Source organism: Megascapheus bottae, chromosome 21, assembly GCF_031878675.1.
Source record: "Megascapheus bottae isolate mThoBot1 chromosome 21, mThoBot2.hap1, whole genome shotgun sequence".
NCBI lineage: Eukaryota > Metazoa > Chordata > Mammalia > Rodentia > Geomyidae > Megascapheus > Megascapheus bottae.
In genome coordinates, this window is record NC_143529.1 from 6,137,324 (window position 1) to 6,161,601 (window position 24,278).

A 24,278-nucleotide genomic window follows, 5' to 3' on the forward strand; every position below is an offset into this window, starting at 1 on the left:
GAGCTTAAAAAATGTAAATTGCCATGAATAGGTAAATATTAAAGAAATCTTCCAATTTTGTGGTTCTCTAATCAGTAGCATTAAGAAAGATTAGGGTAATAAACTAGGCTTTTATTCCATTCTCTATGAAAAATGAGTAATAGTTTAAAGAAGAAGCAACACAGAAACAAATAATCATTTCTTAAAATATTTTCTGTGTATATCTAATGTCAAAAATGACAGATACATTTCATGAGCTTTTTTTCCATAATGCTGCTACATTTTGCTGTTGAAGTTCTGTATAATAGTAACAAATCTTCCATAAAGAAAATATGTAAAAGAACAATTATAAGCACTTCAGAATCATCTCTTGACATTTTTAGAATGGGATTCATGTCAGGTTCACACTCTTCTCCATTTAGACATGACCTTTTCATACTGAGGGATGATATCAGATTAGTAACTACTATACTTTAAAGATGGCTAATTAAAACACCTCACTGAAATTAGGATACAGGGAGAGGGAAAAAGAAGTGAAACATAAACATATATTTTCAGTTTTACACTTTTAACTCAATCAGCCTCATGAAAGTAATCCTTTGCTGCAAATAGAAAACATAATCATATTTTACATATTGGACAGCAAGCTGCATTGTATAGTAAAATATTTATTACACTAAAAACACCAAAAAAAACAGTAAAGAAGAATAATGATCCAAAGTATGAAAAATCCAAAGAACAGAACTCTTAAACATTTATAAACCTCAGAAAAATTATCACATTATTTTCAAACAGCTAAGCCATGAAAACTTAAAGTCTAAACTAACCCAAAACATAAAAAATGTTATGGGAACGAGTTACTAGGGAGTATCAAAAAATCCATGTTAACTGTATCTTAATTATCATTGATAGTTGATGGTTTATATGAGATATTCTTTCTTCCTAAGGATTGAATTAGAGCCTTCTACTTGCTAGACCAGTGTTATATCACTTGATTCATGCTCACAGTGCTTTTTCTAGTTTAGGTTGCTTTTTCAGACAGGATCTTGTACTAACAGCTTTGCCAAACCTGGCACAAGGCTGTGATCCTCGTACTTATAACTCCCAAGTATCTAGGATTATAGGCACACATCACTGTATCTCACCTTGTATGAAATATTCCAATTGTATTAATGATGTATTCATTGAACAGGCATTTATTGCATCTTTCTGACTTTTAGCTGTGTTGTTATTCCACAGTAATTCCCAGGTAAGAATCCTTCAGGTAGATCACAGAGATCCTGTGAAAAATCATCAGGGTTACTGTTATCAGTAAAGAATTATTTAATGAGCAAGTATAAACTGCTTGGGAATTTTGGGGATCCATGATCATTAGCAGTAGCCACAGAGTAGAATCATGTAGATGCTGTTTTTGCTTTCTCACTTTAGTGTATCAATTCTGACTCACCTCAGGCCTCTTCTACATACAGACACACAGTAGGAAGTATATGGGTGTCTGCATGAGTATATATGTGTATATGAGGTTTTTTTGCCAGTCCTAAGTCTTGAACTCAGGGCCTGAGAACTGTTCTTGGACTTTCTCAAGGCTAGTGCTCTACCACTTGAGCCTCAGCACTACTTTCAGCTTTTTCTGTGTAAGTGGTACTGAGGAATTGAATCCAGGGCTTCATGCATACTAGGCGAGCACTCTACCACTAGGCCAAACTCTGGCTCCTGTATATGAGTTTTAAAGAGACAATATTCCTAGCTTTTCCTTAGAATTTTGATTGAAATTTTTTATACTAATCATCTTGAAATAGGAAATAAGCTTGGTAATAGTTCATTCTGGTGGTAGACAGCAAAAATCTATTCCTCTCTGCCATAGCAAAGTTTTAGGCTATTGAAACTGATTTCATCAAATCCTTTGAACCGAATGGTTTATTAAAGACAAAAATGTGTTTCTCACAGTTCTGGAGGCAGCCCCATCTGAAGTCAAATCACTGGTAGGTTTATTGTCTGGTAGGAGCCATCTCCTGGCTTCTAGATGATACTATGAAATTACTTTTTGTTATTGATGTCTTTAAGTCTTCTTTTTTTTTACTATCTTAAATTGGTTGAACAAAGAGACTTCAATTGTCCATTTATGAGTACAATGCATCTTAATCAAAATCACTCCATTGTTCTATCCAATCTCTTCCAACCCCAGCCGTCTCTTCAAGTTACCTGGCTCCATTTTCACATATGCACATGGAAGATTATCTACATCATGTTCCCTCTTCATTCTCATTTTGTCTTCCTTTTCCTTTCTTTGTCATCACAAGATTGAAAAGGGCTTTTTTTTTTTTTGACAGTCTGGGGCTTGAGCTCTGGGCCTGAGCAGATTTCTCTTCTTGCACTTATTTATATTTTTACTGTTGCCATTCATTTCAGCCATTTTTTTGGCCAGTCCTGGACCTTGAACTCAGGGTCTGGGCACTGTCCTCGGGCTTTCTCAATGCTAGAGCGCTACCACTTAAGCCACAGGAGGATTTCTGGCTTTTTTTTTTCTATGTATGTGGTACCTAGGAATCAAACCCGGGTCTTCGTGCATGCTAGGCATGCTAGGCTAAAATCCTGGCCCCCATTTCAGCCATTTTTGACAACTATGATTAAACAAAGAAAGAGACAGGATAACCCTGTAGTTAGACAAAACACACTATTTTACTTTTCAAACAAACAGTGACTTATCCCTATAGTTATTTCTTAGAGAATTTTATATTATATAATGTAGGATCCAACATATAAATGAATGTTTTGGAAATGGAGTAAAACATTGTGACTTGTTCATTGCCAAATAATCTTTTCATTTTTAGCTGATAGTTCTGCTTTATTCATCAACAATTATTTGATTATGATGATTTTCTAGTCATGCATTTTAGTCACCTGAATGAAACTATCCGTTGGATATTTTATCAAAAAAAGAATGGAAATGTGTAAATTATAAATCCTTTAAGTAGCTACAAAAATATTGTTTTAATATAATGAAGTGTTCTTTTTTCTTCATTTTCTTCATATCTTACCTACCCTTCCCCAAAGACATTCACTAATGAGATTCTGTTAAAAAATAGTGGGGAAAATAGCAATTAATTTCTTTTGTACATGCCTATTCATTTAAAAAATTTTCTGACATATGAAGTCTAGTCCTATACCAGATTACCAACTCTTGGATAGTAGCTACAACAGAATACTAGTATTCAGTTTTGCTTGGGGGTCTTTTGGTATTGGCTTCAGAGTCCATTCCAAATTGGTCTTCATCTCCAGGACCACTTAATTTCTATAGATGCGGAATTTCTATCAGTATACATGGATTGTATTTGGTGGGTATTTTGACATATTTAATGTAATTCCCATGATGAACAAAACTATAAATCTGAACGAATTAGGGCTATAAAATACCACAATAAATTGCAAGAAAAAGTAAACAAGTCATGATTCAGCAGATGGGAGACTTGGTGCTATTGTAAAGCTGCATGTATGAGTTAAATCTTCAGCAAAGACTTCACGGAGCAATGCTCTGAATTAGGAAAGTGACTTACCTTTACTTTTATGGTTGATAAGGTGAATTCAGTGTGATTATCCCCAAGGAAGAGAACAAACCTGTCTGATTCATTGCGTTACCATCTGCGAACTGCTCAAAAGTAGATCAAAGCACAATCACTCTCACCAACAAGCCTGTAATATTAATTAGCTGTGTGGTGTAGATTTTCTTAATAACTGTTGTGCTAATCTATATTTGAAACACAATGCACCATAAGATTTAAAAGTTTTCCTTTTTATTGGCATAAATTAACTGTAAAATGGAACTTCTTCTGTGCTAATAACAACATGCATATAAGAAGAATGTCCTTATTGGTCATCTTCTTAGCTGTGTCATTGATTCAATATCAGTGCACTCTTGATCTATTGCACTCAATAGATCACTTTTCCCATCAGTTTGGTTTTTAATGTCAGTGGTCAAAATCAGAGAATATGGTTCCTTAATCCAGAAAAAAATAGTCTCTGGAAGAGCTATCAAAAGAGATAGGACTTTGAGTTAGATGCCAAGCAACATTTTTAACAAAATCAGTGGAATATAAGGGCCTAGTTGTAGAGTGCTTAGCTATCATGCACAAAGCCCTGAGTTCAAATCTTTGGTACCACATACACAGAAAAAGCTGGAAGTGGTGCTGTGGCTCAAGAGCAGAGTGCTAGACTTGAGAAAGTGCAGGGCCGGTTTTGAGTTCAAGCCCAAGGACCCACACACAAAAAAAGAAGAAGAAGTAGCAATAATCACTGTTTAAAAACTAGTCCATAATTCTAAAGAGCAAGAGAAGGGGAAAAAATAGCCTAAATTTTAGGGATTTAATAAAAGCAACCAATTATATTTCATTTTGTTCTGTGATAGGTGTGTGCATGCATATGTGTGCATTTGTGTTTATGTATGTATGTGTGTTTGTACATCCATGTGTGTTTGCAAAGTTTGATCCTAATTAATATAATGCAATCAAATAGGTAATGCTTTGCAAAATGCATATTGATTCTGAATTAAAGAAAGCATAACTAAATAAAGGTACTAAAGCATGCTTTCATAAAATATACTAATATGTGGGATTAAATTGATAACAGCATTAATTTACATAATTTTGTAATTCATTTCATCAGGAAAACCATAATATTTTTTACTTTATCATGTTACAATTACTAAATCTACTACTTTAAAAATCCTGCTACAGCTTTTAAATTTAAGTAAAAATTATTATTTTAATTATATTTTAATTAAAAACATATTTTGATCAGCTCTTATTTAAATGTGAAGGTATATGGGAAAGAAATTAGACATTAGAAAGATAAAAGTGAATATAAAATACTCGTACTGCTACATATAAAGCTTTGCTGTACTAGCTTTAATAAGCCACTTCAATAGTCATGTCATAACATACGCTTCCTAACAGGGTTTTTTAAAATAAACTATGTTAATTAAGTTTTGAACTTATTGTGTGTTTGTTGAGGAAAATACAGATGAATAAAAGAAAAACTGAACTTATCTTCAACTTGCTGCTGACTAAGCCAAAATAAATATATGCAAGTGCATTCATTAATCTATTATTCATTATAGTAAAATATTGTGGGGGAAACAACTTAATTGCTTCCCTTCAAAAATTTTTACTTTCAGTTAATTATTAAATACCTAGCCCATTCCTAATTATTATGAATTCAGTAGAATAACAAAATTCTGGAACAGCTGCGGAATTAGATTCATGACACATGGATTCCAATTTGCCTAATAACCAGCCATAAAATTCTGCTGCATTGACCTGAACTCTTGAAGTATCTACCAGCTCATTCATTTATTCATTTAACAAATGTTTCTTAAATAATTGCTTTTGACAGACAATGAGAGAAAGTCTTGGACTAGATGGTTTTCAAGGATTTCTCTACAGTAGGTCTTAGGTCTACTACAGTAGACCTAAGTCAACCTTATTGTGATTGGTCACATTAGGGAATGACACTATTGGAGTCTCACATTGTTCTGCTCCAACCTCCTACTTAGAGCCACCCTGAAGAATTTCTGGGCCACTTGTCATATTCATTAATTTAGTCATACTATTGATAAAATGTATTTGACCTCTCCATAATCCAGTTACTACAAATTAGAGAAAACCTCCCTGACCCCTTCCTAATCAGATTTTCTTTGGTTGTTCTCCATTGCTCTAAGTATTCTCTGTGGGTCATATGACAAAGCTGTCACAAAACGGCAGGCCTGGTCCTGACCATACTCTTTCTCTCTGTTCCTGTGTGAGAGGTAAACATTCACCATGACAAATTCTCCCAACTACTGCTGTTAGTCTCGATGTAGGAACCTACTCACAATCTGAGGGAGGAAACATGATCTTGACCCTCTAAAACTGTGAAGCGATTAACCTTTTTCTCTCTATGAGGAGAGTTGATTCAGGTATTTCCATGAAGTAATAAATTTGCTAATCAACAAATTAGCAAATGTAAGTAAGGATTTAATGAGCTGTTTACCTACTATGTCTTTGCCTATAGCCGCCATGTTGTAATAATACTAGATGAAAATCAATGTAACCTAACTACAACCGTGCTAAAAAAGCCACTTTCCAGCAAATAATATGCTTCTTCGTTTTATATAAGTAAATCAAACTGACCTTCAGGTGCTGGGACACACTTTTAATATGAGTACTTGGAGGTTGAGGCAGAGGATTGCAAGTTTGTGGCCAGCCTAGGCTGCATACAGAACTTGCCTCAAACCGGACAAAAACTAAAGAGAAAAGAGTTAGCAAATCGAACCAAAAATTCAGCATGTTGCATAGCATGTCACTGTGATTGCATGAATCATGTCATCCATGTATTTCTTTTGTGAACAGTAATTCAAGATCCAAAGAACTCTCACACTTCTCTCTATATGTATTTGACATCTATGTGTAAATGCATTGTGGACATTTTTCTGAAGTTACAAAGCAGGAGAAAATTCTTAAGAAGATAGCAATATATTGAAAAGAAATAGTGCAGGTAAATAGTCATCGCTGTTTTCCACTGGTAAAACTGAATTTTAAAATTGAAAGTAGGGACTGAAAAATGTCACTATATTTTCATTATGTGCTTTACTTCTTTTATTCTTCTTTTCCAAAGTTATATTAATTTTCTATCTATCTTTCAGCTATATGCCTTCCAATAGATCCATGTTCATCCTTTGCCACACACCTTGTCCAACTACACCTATTAAAAACATCATTTCTCAGAATCTTGGTTCTGGGCTTGACATATACAGCTGTGACCTTCTCTGGATGCAATATTATTGTTTTATTGCCATAATGACCTTTTTATTGGGAAGAGCCTCTTAGGTTTATCCAGGCAGTTTTCAATAAGCCTCATGAGAAGTATGCTTATTCAAGGTAGTGTTGGCTTATTTATAATTTACTTTTTCCATTTTTCTGCTTTCATACTTTTGTTTGCACTTCCTTAATCTATCATTCTATCTTTTTCTGGAATTATTTTTATAAACACTAAGTTATCTGGAGTTAGGTATGCTACTTCATATATATCCTTGGGTATTTTAGCAACTATACTTTTCTCATAGTATCTTACTAGCTTACTACATAACATTGTAGTTAACATTTGAGTTTCATTTAGCCTTAATGATTGCTAAAAAGAATTTACTAATGCCTTGTTTATTTCTAAACTTTTCATTTTATACTTTTGATTTATGTGTAACAATTTATATCATTATAGATTTCAACATTTATCTAAAATCCTGATTTTTAAAAATCTACACCTATTTTATCACAAAAAAATCTAAATTACACTTAAACTACTTCAACTCTCTTCCTCTGTTGTCACTGTATTTGATTTTGGTACCCTGTGTCTGGTATACACATTTGTGTAATTTGGGGAAAGGAGGGAGACTAACAAAATGTTAAGACAAAGGACAAAAGGTGTACTAATGTAACATGGCACTCACAAGACACTATGCTGGAAATTAACTTTATAACTTGGTGTGCGGGAAGAGTGGGATTTAGTGAAGGGAAGGAAAGTGGGAGAAAAAAACAGGGAGAGGGTAACAATATTCAACAAGAAATGTACTCATTTCCTTACTTATGTCACTGTAACCCCTCTGTGCATCACCTTTACAATTAAATTAAATTAAATGTAAGAAAAGGAATCACGTAGGTTTAAAAAAAAAATCAGTCTAACTACCTGAATTGGTTTGAGAGAGACTACTAAGCACAGAAGAGACCAATATCTTTGTCACAGATTGATTGAGGAAAAAATTCCAAGCGGATTCTCAGGGACCCCAAGTCCTTTAATCTGTGTCAACATTTTGGAAGGCTTCAGCTTCCACAGAGTTTTTCCTCACATCATCCTTTTCCAAGATGAGTGATATTGGCTGTAGAAGACCCTCTTCCAAAGAAAACGTTGGCCATTAATTACTATTGCTTTGATTCTATCTTTTTCATTATTTATATTTTATTATCAGGGTAATATATAGAGGGATTACAGTTACATTCTTCAGGTAGTAAGTACATTACTTCTCACACATTGATACCCCGTTTCATGAGAATTTTTCCTCCTTTCCTTCCCCCATCCCCTCCCAATCATCTTGTTTTCCCTCCTTCCCTTTTCTCTTTCAAATAAACAAATAAGTGTATATACAATACACCAGATAACAAAGTCAGATACAGTAACTACATGAGATTAAACAAAAGGGGAAAGAAAGAGAAAAGAAATAAATGCACATAATACATTGAGAACAACAATCATAACCTAGAGTTCCTTTCATTTAGTCTCATCTTATATGACCTTATGTACATAGCTTTTGAGCTGTTGTGATCCTCTGCTAGAAGAGTCCTGGATGTGTACTAATTATTACAAATCTTTAAAAGCAACAGTAAAAGAAATTATAGTAAATTTATAGTAAGCATAGTGGTAAGAAATACTAAACGCCATGAGCCAGAAGCAAAAATAAAGAAAATAAAGTTGAAAATTCAAATGTCAATACTTGGCTTTATCTTTCCTACATTTTTATCCATACCAACTAATTATAATGCTGAAATCATACAATACATACATGATTGGGACCTTGACTTGCTTGATAAATTATCAACAAAGAAAGACACTTTGAAGCAGAATAACGCAAACTGAAATGTTGGAACTTTGTTTTTCATGGACACTATAATGTGCTGGCTCCGTGAATGCAAAATGTATGCATTATATAAAACGTTCCGTGTAAGATTCACAAATATCAGTGCTTCATACGGAATTAAGTGCTTGGTTTTATAATCAGCCTACTACTATATGGAAAACTGTCATGTCAGCCCAGAACTGTGTTGCAGAATCCTATCCCTTCTTTTGTTGTACCTTATCATTCTATTTTATTGGTGGGAAGTTAGGAGCCAACTGGAAAGCATAGACATTCTAAATGAGCATGCTCAGTGTACTGAAACTATGCCCATCCTAGTATGGTAGCAATGAAGGACAATGATCATGAGGTCTTGGAGCTTCTTTTGAAGGATGACCTGAATACAAATTGCAATTTTCATCTGCTAAATAATTCCAATATGAACTTGTGTCTGATTACATTTATTTGACACACATGGGTCAATCCTGGCTGATTCTGGGAAACAGGAACAGCTACATCAGAGAAGTATGAATGATAAAAGTGAATGCTTACTGATTCTTTATTCTTTTTTATGACACCAGTCAGACCTGTGGCCACTTAGATGGTGGGAATATGTTCTGAGGATTGCTCATTATATGATTTAGCATTGTGTGACGTTTGTCATAGAATGTAGTATTGAGTGTTGCTTCTAGGCTACAAACCTAGAAACAACTTGGCATTGTACTGATTATTATATAGTATACTGTTATTATACTGAATGTCACAAATAAATATATCATTAAGATAATATTTAGGTGGAATCAATTTTCTTATTGGCTATCATTTCAACTGTATTTTCTGTGTTTATTTATACACGTAATTTTACAGTGAATTCAGGGCCACAGGCATGCTAATTACTGCTCCACCATTGAGCTACACTGTCAGACCAAATCTTACATGTAGTCTGTATGTGCCCTGTCACTGACCAAAAGAATATATGTCATGAAATTGGAGTTGGTGCTTCCTCTTCATCAGGGTACTATAATATTCTAGTAAGGTAAGGACTTCCCTTTGTTACTGGGAAAATAAGTCACATTGCTTGTTGTTTATTTTTAAATTACCTTTATGCACTTAAAAGATCCTCATATTTCTTCTTGCTTGTCATTTAATGCCTCTAAAGATTTCAAATGGTGATCACTATTAACTAATTAATTACACATTTCACTAATTTTTCTATCTGCATGTAGATCTGCAACCTGACTTTCCAGTTCTCTGATCATGATTGAACAAGACAGAAAAATAAATAAATAAATAAATAAACAAGAGTTAGGCGTGGTGACTCCCACCTGTAATCCTAGCTACTCAGGAGGCTGAGATCTGAGAATCAAGATACAAAGACAGTCCCGACATAAAAGGACCTGAGACTCTTATCTCCAATTAACCTCTAGAAAACAGGAAGTGAGGCTTAGTTCAAGTGCAGGGTGGTAGCATTGAGCTGAAGAGCTCAAGGACAATGCCCAAGACCAGAGGTTGGGCCATAGGAGCTGAAGAACTCAGGGACAGTGCCCAGGCCAAGTTCAAGCCCCATGACCCACAAAAAAATACCAAAATAAATATTGTAATATTTATATCAGTTGACTCATTGTTTTAAAAATAATGCAAAAATTATGCTCTATAAATAAATATAGTATTTATATTATGGGGTGGATAATTTTTATCTTATGAACCATATTGAACCATACAGTTCAATATTCTTCTTCAATATAATCCTGATGTAAACTTCTACAACAATAGAAAAATAATTATCACTATATCTCTTATTAAATATTTTTATTCACATAAAATCACCTTATTAAATATTTTATTTAATAATGAATGCTCAGAAACCCTACAAATGAAAAAAAGGTTGGACAAATGGGACTGCATTAAACTGCAAAGCTTCTGCATGGCAAAGGACATAACTAGTAAAATAAATAGAAAGCCCACAGAATGGGAGATCTTCACTAGCCATACAACAGACAAGGGCCTCATGTCTAAAATACACTTAGAACTCAAAAAATTAAATCTCCCCAAAACAAATTCTCAAAGAAACAACCACTCAATAAAAGATGGGCTTAAGACTTTGAAGGAGACTTTAAAAATGGCCAATAGACACATGAAGAAATGCTCCACATCTCTGGCCATAAAAGAAATGCAAATCAAAACAACTTTGAAATTACACCTCTCCCCAGTTAGAATGGCCATTATCAAGAAATCTAATAACAACAAAGACTGGCAGGGATGTGGCCAGGAGGGACTGCTACTACACGGTTGGTGGGAGTATAAAATTTGTTCAACCATTCTGGAAAGCGATAGGCAGGTTTCTCTGAAGCCTAAACATAGAGCTCCCCTATGACTCAGCAATCCCACTCCTGGGCATTTAACCAAATGTTCAGAAACAAGGGCAAACATAACTTACTAGAGCAATGATTTTCATTGCAGCATTATTTACCATAGTGAAGATATGGAATCAACCCATACACCCCCTCAGTAGATCAAAAAATGTGGTATTTATATACAATGGAATTCTATGCTGCCATCGGAAAGAATGACATAGTTTCATTCACAAGGAAATAGAAACACTTGCAAAAGAAATACGTCAAACCCAAAGAAACATGGGCTCCATGGTTTTCTTCATTTGTAATAATTAGTGCATGTCTAAGATTTTTCTAGCAGAGGATTTCAATAGATCAGTACCTATGCCCATATGACCATATAATATGATGCTAAGCAAAATGAATGTCAGGATGTGGAAACAAGAGGTTTTTCTTTATTGTTATTGTTTCTAACGTACTATGTGATGCATTTGTTTTTTGTTTATTTGTTTGTTCTCCCTATCCCCTGTTGTCATTGTATCTGATTTTGGTACATGGTATATTGTATATGCATTTATTCTACTTAGGGAAGGGAAGGGGAGCAACAAAATGATGAGACAAAGGACAAGGGGTGAACCAATGTAACAGTGATATTCACAAGACAGTATGTTAGAAATATGTTGAAAATGAACTTTACAACTTGTGGGGTCTAAGGGGAAGGAAAGTGGGGAAAAAAAGCATGGGAGGGAGAAACAATGTTGGAGAAGAAATGTACCAATGTAACTGTAACCTCTCTGTACATTACCTTGACAAAAAAAACTAAATTAAAAAAATATGTATATGGCATTACCTTGTTCAAAGGACTATTTTCTATTAACATACTCTCTAATTTTTAATTTTTTTCTATGTTACATTTAAATTGTTTTCAGATAATAATAAACTAGAAGGAAACTTCAACTGATAGTTTATAAATCCTAATACAGAGGATTCTAATATAAAGAAACCAGGAATTTGCATTGTCTAGACTTTCATTCTTTTTTAGAAAAAAATAAATTTTTAACAAAGAAAGAATTTCTGAATTGTTCTAAGCCTATGAATGATTTCATCAATTTCTTAAAAAAAACAAAAGGGTGATGTTTCTATATAGCTACTACATTCAAGTCCCTCGTATCTGAACAGGAATTATATAGTCATTGAGCAACCCTTTCTTGAACTTTTCTATTTTACAAAAAATTTACCACACATTGGAGATATAGACTCTATGGAGCAAATTTTCAACTAGCTCACATATGAATAAGACTCATGATAATCTTAGTAAATAAAATTACAAAACATATTTGTCATGTACTCTGAAGAAGAAAGAAAATTGTGATAAAGCAGCACAATTATCAAAAAGATAAGGCAAAGACTTCTTTGAAAGGTAACACTTATTTTTAGATACTCAAAATATAGAGCAAAGAGTAGTCCAGACAAAGTGCATGTTATTCTCAGAGACTCCTATAATAGATAGATAGATGATAGATAGATAGATAGATAGATAGATAGATAGATAGATAGATAGATAGACAGATAGACAGATAGATAGATAGGTAGATAGATAATAGGAGAAAGTTGACAATAAAGGCTTTATATACTAAGTTTAGTATTTTTATATTTTAGATGGAATTTTTTTATATTTTACCTTAGGGAATTGAGTTTAATCTTTTTATACCCTAGGGAAGCTTTTAAATGAAGGATGGAAATAATCCAACTTGTTTTGTAAATACCAGTGTACTGAAAGACAGAAACAGAATTGGTATCCTATTTCAGAGGAGTGTCAGAAATGATAGAGAGAAAAGGTAATGTTAGGAGTTAAAATGATAGTAACAAAAGTGAATAAACACAGATTTGAATGTTATTTGTTAGACACAGTGGAAAAACACAGGTGCTGGAAAGGTTACAATGAAAAGCCATTGAGGACATTTTTATTCAGTAACCCTCGATCTGGAACCTAGATAGAATCGTTAAGCCTTACAATGTATTGCCTTTCTTTATCTGTTTAATTTTTTTGTTGGGAAGAGGGATGCCTAATTTTTCTGCCCTAGCATAAAAAATTTTACTAAAGACTTAAAAATTCACATTTCTAAAGATATAGAAATATGTAGGCTTGAATAATCATGCATAAGTTGCATAAATGTGTTTGTAAGTCTTTAGCTCTGTCATCTATTATTCCATATCTTATAGAAATTATTAAATTAGAGCTATAAAGAGTATAGGAAAGAGTATGACAACTTAATCACTATTAAGATGAAGAATAGTCAGAATCAGTGAAAAACATTTTGTGTGAGCTTCTAACTCCATGACCAGCAGAAAGTATATCTGAATTAGCAAAACAAAACCTCACTTTTAGTTATATATATATATATATGAAAAACAAAAGAGACATATATATACATATTTAAATACACACATATATGTGTGTGCATTTGTTTTTGTTTTATGTCAACAATAAAAATTTAACCGAGACCTGAGATGCAAGCTAGTTAAGTGCTCCACTAGTGAACTGTAGTCTCAGTTATCAATGTCTGGTTGAGTAAAACCTGACCTAGATATCCCTTATAATTTGCAACATGCTCTATGTTTTTGATGAATGATAAGCAAAAAGGAATTCATCTTCTTGGCTTCTTGTAGATAAGCCAAGAAGTGAACTACTGAATATGCATCTGATGTTGCCACAAAAGGATAAAAGACATAAAGCAGCTACCTGATTTTATCTGAAAGGCTGATGATGTAGACATCTGTAATATTCCTGCCTGTCAGGTAAGAAGAAAAAGATATAAGAACATTCATTTCCATATTTATTACAAAGTAATAACTTAGGGGTAGTTACATCTCTGAGGAGTTCCACTAGAGAGCTATTGAACTTTAAAAATTAGCTGCCTGCTATAATAAATATTCAATTTCAATATAAATGATCCCTTCATAGCTTGTCAGTTTAGAAATTTAGGAAGTCCAAGAGTCCAGGCACAAGAAATGTGGTAAGAATGATGTAAAGGAATCAGCAATTGAAATACTACAATATTCTTTGAACTGGACTCCAGTACCTTTAGCAGAACTGAGAAGAAAAAGTGATTCATCCAAAAGAAAAATGATTCATTACCAAATATGGCAATCAAAATTTTGTGAAATTTAATTTTGAAGTTAAGGTTGAATATTGTATAATATTAAAAATAATTTAACTCATGAATTAGCATTTGAATGAGAAAACCAATTTATAGCAAATTATGCTTTAAATATCATCAAATAAAGCATGTCTTGTGTCTCAGCTTTTCATTATGTATATGTACATTTTAATAATTGATACTTAAGTCATTTACATCCAACTTAGAGTGTTCTTATACAAATGAAGTATACTATAATACATAATATTCCATAAACAGCTTTCACACATTTTTTTCAAATAAGCTACTTCAAATTATATGTAAATAAGTGGGCTGATTTTTGAGAAAATGGTATTTATATTCAATCATATGTTCACATTTTAAAAATATGTCATCTCAGGGGAAAATACTGTACACAAACAGAATATGTTGAGAAACACTGAAGATAATATGACTGTGCTTATACGGAACAAAAGCTTTGAAACACAAGTAAAGTTTATATGCAGTACTTTTTTATCTAAATGCACAAAGTAATGAAGTTATAATTAAATGAGATAAGCATCATGATCAGTGGTTTAAGAGGTATTTGGAATCAGAGGTAGGAGTATAACATGGTGAGTTATTAAAAATTGCTACAGTTGAGCTTCAGTGTTTTATGGAAGACTTAGAAGCAGGAAGATCTTGCTTCAAAGCTGGAGAAGTTTGCAGGATCTTATCTCATTAAAAAGAAAAAAGGATAGATGAGAGAATGAGAGAAGATGGAAGGAGAGGGGAAGAGCTGGAATGAATAGTCTATATGTATGTGTGTGTGTGCATGTGTGTGTGTGTGTGTGTGTAGGTTTATATATCTCTATATACACATATATATGTAGGCTTTAAGAAAAGGGTATTTATAAATCATATATTTAATTACATATTTACTGATATTGTGAAATTATAATGGAAAATCTCATGATAATAAAAACAATGATAAATAAGACATCATGTATATTTCTTTTTTTTTTTTGCCAGTGCTGGGGCTTGAACTCAGGGCCTGGGCACTGTCCTTGGACACTTTTTGCAAAAGGCTAGCACTCTGCCCCTTTGAGTCACACAACGCCACTTTTGGTTTTTTCTGTGTATAGTGTACCAAGGAATTGAACTCAGTGCTTCATGCATGCTAGGTAAGCACTCTTACCACTAGGCTATGCTCCTGGCCCCTTCATATATATATATATATATATATATATATACATATACATATACATATATATATGTAATTCATTTTTGCCAGGCTTACACCTAGGTACTCTGAAGGCTGATATTTGAGTATTGTGGTTCAAATCCAGCTCTGTCAGGAAAGTCTGTGAGACTCTTAACTTCAATTAGATCACTAGAAATGCCAACTCAGGAACAATGCTCAAGCCCTGAGTTCAAGTGCCAGGATATCACGCCCCCCCCTCTCTCTCTCTCACACACACACACACACACACACACACACACACACACACACAAACTCACTTTGTATGTAAACAATTAAATATTAATGAATTATCATGAGGAATGTATTGCTTTAAAATAATATGAAGGGTGAAATGGAATCTAAGTAAGAAAATAATGGCCATGAGATGAAATACTGACCATGATTTCATCTGGGCACAGGAAGAAATTAAGTAGGTCTCACAATTCTTGGCATGGAGCAGTTACGCCATAATTCACTTTTACTACTTTATTTTGTTTTGTCACACCAAAATAGGAAAGTGACTTAAATAATACAACTGTGAGACATAATCTGTGACAAGAACAAGATTTCTTTTCCACTTCATGATTTGGAAATACAAACTGACAGCAGTGAATGTGTATGTAGTCAGAAAGAAAGTAATGTTTATGTAGTAATAAGTTTCAAGTATTTTCCAGTCAGTCTTTAAGAAAAGTCAGCTAATGTAATTTTCATATTTGATATAACATGCATTACTCTGCAAACAAGTTAATTAAGAAAATTACAGTGAACAGAAGAATCTCAATGGCAATTTTATCTAGAAATTCTTAGATTGCTATAAGCCAAGTTTCAATCTCATGTGGCATCATTCATAAACCACTAACCAAAATAACTACAAATGAGTGAAGTGTAATGGAAACATGAATAATGAGCCTGATTCAATTGTGAAAAAGCAAGTCATGTCAAGAAAACTTAATTACTTTCTCAATTGAATTAGATAATTCATCGATGAAGTACATGCAGTAGAAATGAGAGAACTGTGTTTTATATAGTTGATATAATGACTTAGAAATTTTACATGGAAAATAGATTTAATTGTTTCACATAAGATAACATTTCTTATCGGAAATGGAAACAACTAAATCCATTGTTAGAATGGATAAGGTCTGCAAATTAGTCATCAAGCCTACTCATAAATGTCTTCCTTCTAAGTCTTTAGTTAAGTATGATGGGTAATTTCAAGAATGCAATATGTAAACAAAATGAAGACAGTAGGGAAGAAGGCAGTCAAGAATCTGATGTCACTGGGTGCGGTGCCTCACACTTGTAATCCTCACTACTCTGGAGGCTGAAATTTTGAGGATCAAGGTTCAAAGCCAGCCTGGAAACAAAAGGACCTGAGACTCTCATCTCCAGTTAACCCCTAGAAAAACAGGAAGTGGGGCTTGGCTCAACTGTAGGGTTGTAGCCTTGAGCTGAAGAGCTCAGGGACAGCGCCCAGGCTGAGTTCAAGCGCCATGATCAAAACCAAACCAAACCAAACCAAAACAAAACAAAACAAAAAACCTAACCTATAGCTACACATAGTAGTTCATATCATTAATCCCAGCACTTGGGAAGAAGACACAAGAGGATGATGAATTGAACTCCAGCTTGAGCTAGGTAGTGAGATGCTGTCAGACAGCCAGCCAGACAGGACCGGACAGACAGACAGACAGACATAATAGATTGACTGATTAGATAATTTTGTATTCTCTTCTTTTAAAAAAGGTCACCTTTGCAGCAGCAAGATTCAGATAGCACACATTATGCTGAAAATGAACTATGCAACCTTTGGGGGAGGGGCGCCAAGAAGTAAAAACAAGCAAAGAGATGAAATTGTTCCAAAAGAAATGTACTCATTACTTGGTTTACATAACTGTACTCCCTCTGTACATTACCTTTACAATAACAATAGAATAAAATAAATTCCACCTTTTCTTTTCAAAACCAAGAATTACGATCCATCTCTTAACTTTTCCTAAGTATAAAGTTTTCTACAGCATTAAATATCATAAACCACAGATACATCAAAAATGGTTTCAAATATGCCATTGCTTTACTTATTAAAGTATGATTTTCCTGATAATAGAGCTTAAAATATACTTAATGCTCAAATAGAAAGTATGTCTTATAAATGCCTACTTTTCAAACCTACTAAGGAATATCAGTTTTCTTTATAGCTACAATCTTGTAAGTATTTGCAAGACTCTTTCATACCTATTTATTTAGGAGTCCTCATTTTTATTACTATTGATCCATAAAATTAGACTGAAGGGCTCTTGATGGGGTCACTTACATCTCCACCTATCTGTCCCTGACAAATGCAAATCTATTCTACTTTTAAAGACATGCTGCAAAGGAAGTCCATATAAATCAATCACGCAAATAGCTCTAGCATGTGGATAGCTGAGAATGGAAGTCTTGATTTAGCCAATCAAATCATTATTGATTTCTTCCCCACTCTATGGCTGTAACCAGTTTTTCTATATTTATCAGTAGCATCTTAAAGACTCAAAATTTTCATCTGCTATGAAAATGTAAGAAGTGAATCTTCATAAGCATTCTTAGTAATCAGACCAGAAGATGCCAAGACAACTGCATTGTTTGAGAACACAAAGTGACAGTAAGAGCCCTAATACCTTAAAATGGAAATCTATTGAAGTCAAGGTAATATATAATATACACTAAATAAATGCAAATACTGATGAAGATTTTTTTCTGCACTTTAGCTTTCTATGATCTTTCCCTGTGGCTTTCCTTCTACTGCACACATCATTCATTAGATTATGAAAACCATTAATGTCAAGAAGCAGAACAAAATGAATTCACTAAGGGGCTGCTATTAGCATATCAAGCAGCTATTGCTCACTAAATATTCTTGACAGCTCTCATTATGCTTGATGGATGAGCTTTATAAGTAGTAGTAGTTTCTGAGGAAAATAAAATCTTTAAGCATACTATCATGTGTGGCTGAAGATCTAGCTATCATCTTCCAACAGTTTATATTTTCCCTTTTGAATGGGAAAGTGTTATAAAATTCACAGGTAGGTTAAATTCCTGAGTCAAACTTCATTTAGAAACTACAAGTCTAATGATCTGAAGATTATAAGTGCTTTTAGTTAAGATGCATTGGACCCAGCTGTCCAAATAATCTAGTACATAAGAAACGACAAGAAAGTCATAAGTTTAGTTAAAAGTAAGATTTTGGGAGTGCATTTGAGGAAATTTAAACAGGTATAAAGACTAAGATAAAAGCTAAAATATAAAAAATTATAATCTTATCCCTCTGTTTTCAGAATTTTTTAAATCACATCTTTAGCATCCTATGAGTAAGAGGAAATGATAATCATTGCAACAGTGTTACTTACCTTCCTACTCAAGTGAAAGCAAGCAAAAGCATATATGTGACTATGTCTTAGGCAGTACTAAATCCTCTAAGTTACACAAATTACATGCAGTCTGTAGAAGACATGTTTGGTCTTTACAGAACACTTTGTTTGTTTGTTTACAAGCACATAATATGCTTTGGTAATTCGCAAACCCCTTACACCTCTACCATCTTTCTTACTTGTCCTCCTGGTATAGCTTTGAAAATTCAAAATAACTGTCAGCATTAAAAAAAAAGAATATCCAGTAAAGACTTGCTTTACAAAAATTATATCTTTATCATCTTTAAGTAGTTGTGAAAAGGAGTTACCAGTCAACAAATCAGCTTAACAAGCACAGTGAATCTTATCCATGTGATGCCTTTCATATTCCCCCTATATTCCTCCAAACCAACCTCTCTCCTTTCCATTTTCTTAATTTCACAGGACATGCGTTGAATATTTTGACGCTGTTTCTCCCCATTTCTCTCTCCACGTGTGTCCTCATCTTCATCCCCTGTCAAGTACCAATTTTCTGGTATTCATTTCACTGGACTACGAGTTCGTTTTTCTAGGAAATTGCATCCTTTGTATGGAAACAACTCAGAAGCCCTCAATGGAAAAAGGGATCAAGAAAATGTGATATATATACAGGTGGAATTTTACTAATTTATTAAAAAGAATAAGAGGGCATCACTTGGTACACCTAGAAAAATGGTGTTAAGTGAAGTAAGTCAGGCCCAGTAAGACAAAGGATGAATGATTTTCTTCCTATGTGAGCTAGTTTATACATATATAAATAAACACATACAGAGTTGTCTGAAAGTGTACATGAATGTATTAACCAAAATGCTTCCTTTTTGAATTTTGACAGCAAGCAGTAGAGGCTCAAATCCCTCCCCTCAATAGGTGGTGCTTTTTAAAGTATATGTTAATTTAGCAGCATACCTAACTAGAATTGGACTTAGAAAAACTAAAAATAAAATTGGTTACAAACTGCAAACTTATTTTCCATCTTCTTACCCTATTTTACCCAGCTTTCATGAAAAATGTCCTTTGAGGACCATACAACCCTCAAAGAATATAGGATCCGTATCTTCAGCAACATCATCACATCGGTGACATGTAAAATTTTTAAACATTTGTCTCCATAACCAGAATACCTGGGAATCCAATGTTTTTAGGTTCAAGCTCATGGGAGAAAAGTACATTTTGATAGCAGGTAATATATAAAATGAATATAAACAACCCTGACCAGAATATGAGAAGTATTAAAGTTTTTAAGGTTATATGAGACTATAGAATAATGGGGTTTACAAAGAAAATAGAATTTCATGTATCTAATAATGCTTTATTACACTCAGTTCTAGCAGGAAATAACTAAATAACTTCTTTTTGGTGCATCAATGCATTGTGATATATATATATAGATAGATAGATAGATATACAAACCTATGTGAGATAGATAGATAGATAGATAGATAGATAGATAGATAGATAGATAGATCTGTGTGATATATATAGGTATACGCATGTCATGTATATATAGGTATATTTCATATGTATTCACATCCATTAGGTTTAAGTGTCATCATCAGGTTTGTTTTGCTTATGTATAAAACTTTTTTTTAGGTTTCATTCCATATACCATATGTGGTCTGGCCTAGCTGCATTGTGCTAACTACATTAGGGGCTGTTGGTCTTTGAAACAAGAATCCACTAAGCAGTCTAACAGCCCTCTAATAAATCCTCATAATTTGCCTCTTAAGCAGTGGCTTGTGTTTCTCTCAACTGAGTTACCTTACAACATATATACACCTCTATATGTGATATATAGGTATATATGATATATATCACAGACATATGTAATATATAAATATATATAAAATAAATTCATCACATTCATGTATATGTACATATATCACATGCACGCATGTGTGATATACCATATACATGCGATCACATGTAATATCACATTCATGATATCGTGTGTGCTATATATCAGATATATATGTTTATCACATGTGTATATATACATATGTATGTGTATATAATTTTTATAAATGTGCTATATGCTTCTTTATTCTATAAGTTTAGTTATGTAAGAACTATTCATTATATATAAATATAAATTCTGTTCTAATCAGCCTATTGCAGAATTCCATAAGGAACACTGGCATTGAATACAACAATAGAAAATGGTCTCTGATCTCTATTAGCCTTTTATTATCCTTTTCTTCCATATCATGCCTGAAATTCAGTGAGACTGATTCAGTGCTATTTAAGAAATCTGTGTTTCTTATTTCTTCTTCAGAGAAGACTCTCTTTAAGTCTTTGACCCATCTTTTAATGGGATGGTTGTTTTCTTTGGAGATTAGTTTGGGAGTGATTCAATTTTTTGAGCTGTTGATATATTTTAGATATGAGGCCTTTGTCCTTTGAATGGTTAGTGAAGATATTCTCCCACTCTGTAGGCTTTCTAGTTAATTTGCTAGCTATGTCCTTTGCCATACAGAAGCTCTGCAGTTTAATGCAGTCCCACTTATCTAGACTTTCTCTGAATATAATGTAACCCATCTATTAATTATAATAAAAATATATGAAAAAAGAATTTCTTTTTGGATTGTCAAAACCAAAAGCACCTAGTGAAGCTCCTCCAAAGCTAGTGATTATTACTTCCAAAAATAACAATACTATTCATTACTCCTTTCCAGTTAGTTGCACTACAGTAGTTGAAGTAGTCACTTTGAAATGCTTGACTCAGGAACTGCGAGCATAATATATATTTGGTAAAGTAAATATTTCCTTAAGATTCCCAGGCCACATTTGAAGGCAATTATTCTGAGAATATCCAGAAAGAATAATAATTTTGAGGCAATAATCTGGGATCTCTGTAAAGTAAGAGTTGTTGTGTGAACAACTGCGCAAAACTGCCATCATGACACTAACCAATTATTAAGTGACAGATCATCATACTGTGTTTTAGAACAAAAAGGAAAAGATGCAGTGAATGGCAGGAAGGAAATGATTGCCCATGTCATTTCTTCTTTGATTACAAGAAAAGCAAAGTGCTTCTTTCAGACAGAAGTAATGTAATGTAGGCTTCAGACCTGAACACTAATACTAGGCCAACTACAGTGAAATCTAGTACTAGACAGAGCCCACAACCCTTGTATCAATACAGGCCAACAGTTCCAGGTGTAACCATTTAGCCAGAAATAGCCACCACTTCTCCTCCTTCTCTTCCTCCTCCTCCTCCTCCTCCTCCTCCTCCTCCTCCTCCTCCTCCTCCTCCTCCTCCTCCTCCTATTTCAGATCGAAAAACAGGGAACAGATATCAGCTAGCTGGGAAGGGAGGCAAGAATTGAGTACAAAACTCTGCATTGAACCAGGTTTGTCAGAGTAATACCACCTATTCATAATTGTAATTTTCTCCATTTTCATTGCTTTTATATTTCTATCCATGTCAGTAAGGAAACTGAATAATTTCAAATTTCCATAATGCAAATCATTCCGCTGAAAAAAATCAATTTTATGATAAAAATTTCTATTAGTAAACAACTAAATAATTAATATAAATGTTATTGCTTGTGCTCCCTAAAGTGAAATTTTCCAATTATTTTGATGTGTTGGCCAAATGTGATCTTCTTTCCAGGAAACTGAGTCTTACATGAACAAGAGTCTGAATCAGAGTTGGTTTTGCCATTTGACATTTTGAACCATTGCCTTTTTCTTTCTATGTGATTCTCTTCACCAGTTTTTTTTTCTAAAGTTTCCCAAAAATGAAATCCTTCATTACTCATTCATCTAGTGTTGAATGAATGACACGTGAATGACAGTGGTGAAGTTAGAAACTTGATTGAGGCGTTATTCCTGCTTTCAGAGAGATAAAATGTGCACATAGATTACAATAATGCAAGGTACAAAGTGTTACAGGCATAGGAGAGATTTAGATTGATTTCAGAGGGATGAGTTATGTTATGCCTGTGAGAAAGGCACACCACACTAGTGTGTCAGAGAACAACTCTAAGGCTGGACTCAAAGCTCCTGTCATTATTGGGTTTATGAACCTACGTTTCTCACATCTGTAAAACAGGAATCCTGTTCATGTCAATCACTTGAAGTGGCTGAGTACGTAAAAGAGTATCTTAGATGGAAAACTCTTAAAACAGTACGTAGGACACACATTTTACCTAATTGAACAAGGTTATGAACAGGCAAATTTATGGACCAGCACTGCTTCTCTTTCCTTGACAAGTATTATCAGAAGTAAGTCACTCTTTGCAGAATACACATGATATAAACATGAAATTATATTACTATTTGTACAGTACAAATGATAAGATGCATTCTTTTTTTTAATTTGTTTCCACAAAATAATTCAAATAATGCTCAATATTCTCAGACCATGAGTATCTTTCATTTCAAATAAAAGTCATAGGCAATCCTAGTCACTTTTTACTAGGAACACAGGGGCTGGGAAGAAACAGGGAAATAAAAAAAAATGCTAGTGGGGAGTGGTGGCTCACACCTGCAATCCTAGCTATTCAGGAAGCTGAGATCTGAGTGTTGAGGTTCAAAGCCACTCTTCTAGAAAACAAGAAGTGGGGCTTGGGTCAAGGGTAGGGTGGTAGCCTTGAGTGAAGTAACCTTGAGGTGAAGAGCTCAAGGACAGCATCCAGGCTGAGTTCAAGCCCCATGACCCCCACCAAAAAAGATGCTAAAAGGTCTATTGGTCTTGATTATGTTTGTCAACCCTCCACCTTCCCACACAGTGTTACATACAAGTGCATGCTCCCATCCTTGGAACACTTGCAGCATTTGCAACTGCTATGGAAACACCAGCACGTGTTAAAGATTAAGACCCAAAGTTGCCTAAACCAAGTAAAAGGAAGATTCTCACAAACACAAGCATATGTCATTTCAGGCTCTTCCCTTCACCTGATGGACTTAATAGTATTTATTGAATGAACAAGGGGTAAAAAATTGATCATGTTCTTGCTGGCCCTATTCAAACATGTTGAATTTACATTGCAATATTTCCTTTTGTTTTCCAGAGTCAGTTAAGAGATTATCCAGAATTCTGTCTCCCTACCAATTTCTCCAGTAACTTTGCCTCAAGCATAGGTTTAGGGTGAGACAAGTATGTTTATAAGAGCTGCCTGAAATAAAAGATTTTTTTAATGCTCATTTGCTGTAAAAGGATGGATTTTCCTTACCGTTGAAGAAGTTAAAAGGCAACTTAATGGTCTCTTTCCACCTGAATGATGCCAATTTTCCTCAAAACTCTTTAACAATTTTAAAAGCACATGCTCCTGAACTCACTGCAAATTTATTGAGTGATTTAATAATAAAAAGGAAACAAGGAAAATAAATCAATGGAAAAATTTCAGACTAAACACATTATCTCAACAGCATTATATTTACAATATAACCACTCATATGTGGTAGCTTGTTCAGCTGTGGCTATAAATGTCAGTGACCAGAAGACTGAAAAAGATGATATACTGCTGGTAGCTATCTGCACACAGATATATGATCTTTTAATCTTTGAATTAATCACTGCTCAGAACAGATGACTTGAAG

General features: G+C 33.8%; 1 long non-coding RNA gene across 1 annotated transcript; it reads right to left on the reverse strand.

Moving 5' to 3' along the window:
* Positions 1–1,130: 1,130 nt before the first annotated feature.
* Positions 1,131–24,032, reverse strand: LOC150048571 (uncharacterized). Its single transcript, XR_016539085.1, has 3 exons — positions 23,912–24,032; positions 13,691–13,739; positions 1,131–1,259 (listed from the first exon to the last, which is right to left on the reverse strand). It is a non-coding gene; the product is annotated as an uncharacterized LOC150048571 (long non-coding RNA).
* Positions 24,033–24,278: the final 246 nt, after the last annotated feature.